Here is a 5,657-nt window from a genome sequence, read left to right on the forward strand (position 1 = left end):
TGACCTAATGAGCAGGAAAATAGCGATGGAAGTTACATGGTGATCATACCAATGAGCAGAATGGATTGCATTCACCAGGGTTCTCCAGCCTGAGATTCTGGTCACCAAAGTTACGCTCTGGTAGTTATCATTAACTTTTTAAAGGGGCATACGGTTCATGAGTAGTGCCATATGAAGGGAAGATTATACCCAATCTTAAAATAAAATTTATGATCAATAATTCTGTCAAATATTATTGGGTGTTATGAAGGGACAAAGTATTCCAGAAGCACTTCATTTTAGGATAGTATGAGTTATACACAGTAAAATAGGTTTATTTAATTCAAAATTTCATGGACCCCTGAATATGATCAGGTGCATTATGACAAATTAAAGATAGATGTAGACTGTGTAGTACTTTTCAAACTTCACAGACTACTTTGAACTGATTTTATCAAAATATTTTTTTAATAAATAATAACATGGGAAGTGACTTTTCATCCTCTATAGGAATGACATCTAAAGATGCAACAATAAAAAAGTAGTCACAAAAGATAGTCTATGGAATTTAACATAATTTAACTGAGAAAATCAATAGTGATGGGGGCTGGGGATTTAGCTCAGTGGCACAGCACCTGTCTGGCAAGCGCAAGGTCTTGAGTTCGATTCCCAGTACCAGAAAAACTAAATAAACAAATAAACAAAAATAGTGAAAAATGGAAAAATTTTTCTGTAACTTGAGAACTTTCATGAGAAAATGATAATTTTATTAAACAGAAATTTCTGTGTGTAAGATTTCTCATTGAGACTCAATAAGAATCAAAATTACTTTATTTTGACTTCCATACAATTTGTATTTTTAAAATTTTGATAACTGTAATATGATATCTGAAAAAATATATTACTTGTTTATGAATAAATTTTGAATGATTTTGAAATAGTTAACTATTTTGAGTTGATAATACAGAGGCAGTCTAACAAATAAGTTTATTACATCTATTTTATAGCAGTTAAATTGTCTTATTCCTATTAACACAATTATTTTTGTTTTTTTTGTCTTTCGATAATACTTTGCCATGTCATGTACACTTTCAGTGTATGAGAGAGGGATCAGAAAAACTGTAATTTGAATGTAAAATTGTATGAACTAAAGATTGTATGAATTGTACACTTATGTAAATATGAAATTCTCATAATATATTTTAAGGCTCACTTTTTTATTTAGAAGTATAAAATTAAGTTTATTAAATGGTGCATAAATATATTCTATCTTCTTTAAAATGTAAACATTCAAAAATAAAATTCAAAGGAAATAGATTACTTAAGTACTTTGAAGATATTTGATTCAAATATCAGAAATAATTCCCTAACATAACATCTGTAAAGGAAAATGAATTCTCTTATAGGCATACAAAAACTGATGGCTTCATTAAAATGTTTTATTGCTTGGTGAGAGAGCAATAAACTCAATGGACATCTTTGTTCCTTTCTAATTTCTTCTCCTCAATAAAAATAAATCTTGATTAAACTTGTTAAGTGAAGACTAGCTTTTAAAACATAATTTATCTTTGAAAAAATCAAGTATTACTGCTGTTATTCAGAAGGACTATCAGAGTTCAACATGGTGTAAAATGTTAGAACCTTTGTCTTATTTTATGAAGCACTTTATATCAGTCTTCTAGTCTACAACACTAATTGACAGTTAAAAAGCTACTTTAAGCAGCAGGTATTGACGGCTTGGCCCCATACAGCTAATTACATTTTCTCTCTAATGTTTTATAATTTCACTTCCCCTACCACACACCAATTCAAGAAAATATTTTTGCACACGTCTATCTCCTATTTTCTTTCTTTGTTTCTTTGCTGGTCTTACTGCTGATTCTTCCTGTTTCTTCATTCTGAGGAAGCCTTAGTCCAAACACATCTCTACTAAAAAACAAGACAAAATCTTTATAAATGATGACATTCTCTCTTCACTGTGTCCAGGACCCATCTTTGCCCCGAATTTTTTCTACTGGAGAATTGCCCTTGGTATCCCTGTAAAAGGACAGGTGTTACTTTGACTGTTAATTTGATGGGTGGCAACAAGATTTGGACAGAATTAGCCATACAGCATGCATCACGCTGCCTATGGTGGGCAGTAACGCAGTTGAAAAGAATTTGACCGTGCTCCCAACTTTAGACTTTGCTCTCTACTCTCATCCCTGCAGTCTCAGTGATTGGTTTAGACAATGCACTTAGTAAAAAGGAAGTTTGAGACTGTGGTAAACTGAATCATGGTCTCCCAAAGGGGCTTGCAGGCAGAGTCCAAAGGTTTATGGTTCTTGAGAAGGACTTTGTATACGTGATTAAATTAAAGATCTGAAAAAGTGGAGATTATCCTCTCTAATTTACCTGGACCCTGACTATTAAAATCTTTATAAGGAGCAATCAGGGGAAGTGCGAGTTTGAATAGTGATGGTGATGTAGTGATTGTGGAAAACGTTGGAGTGATCAACTCTGAAAATGGAAAAAGGGCCTCCAAGCCAGAGAATTAAAAACATCTGCAAGAAACTGAAAAGGCAAGGAACCGATTATCTCCTCGGAGCCTCTACAAAGCACCACTTTGGTAGACACCTTGACTTTGGCCCAGGAAACTGATTTCACAATTCCAAATTCCATAATAAAAAGAAACTAAATATGCATCATTTTAAGCCTCTAAATTTATGCTGGTTTGTTATAGCAACAGTAAAAAACAATGTAAGATCAGCACTCAACTTGTGAGTTTTTCTAGTATCATTGGTGGCAAAAGTAACAATTTTTTCTGTATAACACAGTTTTGGGATATGAAATTATTTTAATTGTTATCCATTATGACTAAAACCAGCTTGACTTTAAAATTGACAGATCAAGGATAATAAAACAAAATAGACATCAGTAAAGTGTTCTTACAGTCCTGAGCAAAAACAAACAACATTTAAGCTTATAATGATTCAAGGTCGTTGCAATTACATAAGTTTGCATATTTTCTTTTTGTTGAGAAACATTTTCAGTAATTTGCAGTAGGAAGCTGAGGAATTCAGAAGAGCAATTTTTCCAAATACTTAAATTTTAGAATAAATTTCTAATGCATTTTTATAGTGGGATTAAAAGAGAAGGAAGTCATGCTCTTTTGGACAAATTAAATTGAATCCTGAAAATTGTCATGGTATGAAGAGTCCTACTTTTTTATCGTTCTATCTTCATTGTCTAACGTTGTCCAACAAATATGATAAATGCTTAAGAAATATTTGTTCAATGAATTGACAGCTAAATATAAAACATATCATAATATAACTCTTATGGTTTCCTCCTAAATATCCCCTCAAAAACTTTTGCTTGTTTGCCAGCTTATGGAATTTTGATAGATGTGATTGGATCATATGGGCTTTATACTCATCAAAGGATTAATCCCCTCAGTGTTTATTGCTTTCTGATTTCATTATGAGGTGGGGTCTAATTGTATGAAACAGGTCACTGAGACATAACTTTGAAAGGTATATTTTATTCTGATCCCCTTTCTCTGTCTGTCTCACTGTCTGTCTGTCTGTCTGTCTCTGTCTCTCTCTTTTTCTCTATGTCTATTTCTCTGTCTCTGTCTCTATCTCTGTCTCTGTTTGTCTCTCTCTCACCCTTGGTCTTACTTTCTAATTCCTGGCTGCCTTAATGTTAGCAAACTTCTTCAACCATGCCCTTCTCCAGGGAGAACCAAGCAACCATGGACTGAATCATCTGAAACCATGAACCAGAACAAACCTTTTGTCCCTCAAGACTTTATTCTCAAGTATTTTGTCACAGCAAAGGAATGGTGACTAACATAATTATTACAGTATCATTATCACCCGGTCTTCACTTAAAGTATGTTTTGAGTTATAGGAGCCTAAATGCATGGATGCAACAATGATAAAGAGTAAGTAATATTCTTAGTATGAACCAAAACCAGTCTAGGAAGATAAATGTAATTTCCAATAGACCCCAGACAGAAACGTGTCCTCTGTTGCCAGCTCAGGATCAACCACAAAAAGCCAAAGATGATTATAAAATCGATCTTACAAGTTGTGCAGGTTATCATTACTTTGCCTTCAGCTACACAATTCCAACAACCTCCAAAGAGAACATAAGAGAAGACTTCTCTCTTATACCAACAAATTTTCACTCATTTGCATGTTCTTGAGTCTGTCAGCACAAATAATTATATCTGACTCCTTTGCCATAGCAAACTGTGGCAAATACAATGTTTCTTCTCATTTGGAATGTCTTCATTTGTTTTCACAGCTATAGAAATGGGCTGACAATGATCTTTCTTAACAATGACCTTTATCTTAGCCATTTATGGTTGAGAAACTGTGACCGTATGAAGATATCTTCTCATTGAAATTTGATCAAATAAATGAAAGCAATAAGTTTTTATTTTAAAGTTTTAAGTAAATAATTGGGCTGTAAATATTATCCTATCAGAAATATTTTTCTCATTAATATACACTTTGAGTAAAAATTGACCATTAGGTTTTCATTTCCTACACTTATTAATATCAAAGTGTAGGCAAGTACTAAAACTGTGCAAGTATGGGAGTTAGGACAAATCCCAACCCTGACCTCTGGATATTTATGCTCCAAAATGATGGGAAAAAAACATTGAATAACATCTGTTCATAACAACAAAACAAAGTAGCTGGGGATTTAGCTCAGTATGAAAGGCTCTGGGTCCAAGCTCTAATATCAAAAAATGAAAAAAAAAGTTTTATTTAAGGCTTTACAAAAGGGCCAAATGTATGAATGCAAGAAGATAAAATAGCACAATCCAAAGGTGTCAGGCTTGAGGATGGAGCCCAAGAGTGTTCGCTGGAGTGGTCATGAAGGAGTAGATAGCCCCCACGAAAAACAGTCTCCTATAATTCCAGAGCTTAGTCATCATTCAGGAAAGATTTGAAAGTAGTATAATTTTGATTGCATTCCTGTCATTCTTGCATAATGGAAAATAATTTTGTTGTATAAGGAAAATGAAGTTACATTTCAAACAGAGATTTTTGATGTTGACTCTTATATATCATCTTTCTAATCCCCTAGGTGTTAAGATGATCATATCATATTTATTTATTTCCCTTGTAGAAATATCAGGGTATTAACACGGAACAAATACTGCCCACCAGCAACTTGAAAATAAAAGAATGAAGTTCGCTTTTTTCCACTGGAATTTTTCCTGCTAAAGAGAGCCTCCTTAGAAGAATGTTCATGTATATGCTTCACAATTTATCCCCAAGCCTTTCTTCCTCTCCTCTTTGGGATTTTCAATCACTGCTTTTCACATCCTTAGTCAAGATTCTTTCACTTGTACATAACTTTTCTTCACAGCTCTATCTTTTTTATGCATGTGGTTATTCAATTTGAGATACCTTTTTTTCTCTCTGAGATATATTTTTGTTACAGAAGCCTGAAAGCAATATAAACTCTCTTGTGAGATTTTTCTGCATTCATTCCATCTTGGATGCATTTAATTAATTATAAACTCAACTGGGATAGCGTGCTTTCTTACCAGTAATTCTAGTATTCTGAGGTATGGAGATACCTGAGATGAAAGCCATATACTTTAGGTGTCTTCATTAACAATATCTGCTCTATAATTGATCCCCTTTTCATGTGACATATATATATATATATAT

The sequence above is a fragment of the Chinchilla lanigera genome, unplaced genomic scaffold (assembly GCF_000276665.1).
Source record: "Chinchilla lanigera isolate Chin_1 unplaced genomic scaffold, ChiLan1.0 scaffold00003, whole genome shotgun sequence".
In the NCBI taxonomy this organism is placed as follows: domain Eukaryota; kingdom Metazoa; phylum Chordata; class Mammalia; order Rodentia; family Chinchillidae; genus Chinchilla; species Chinchilla lanigera.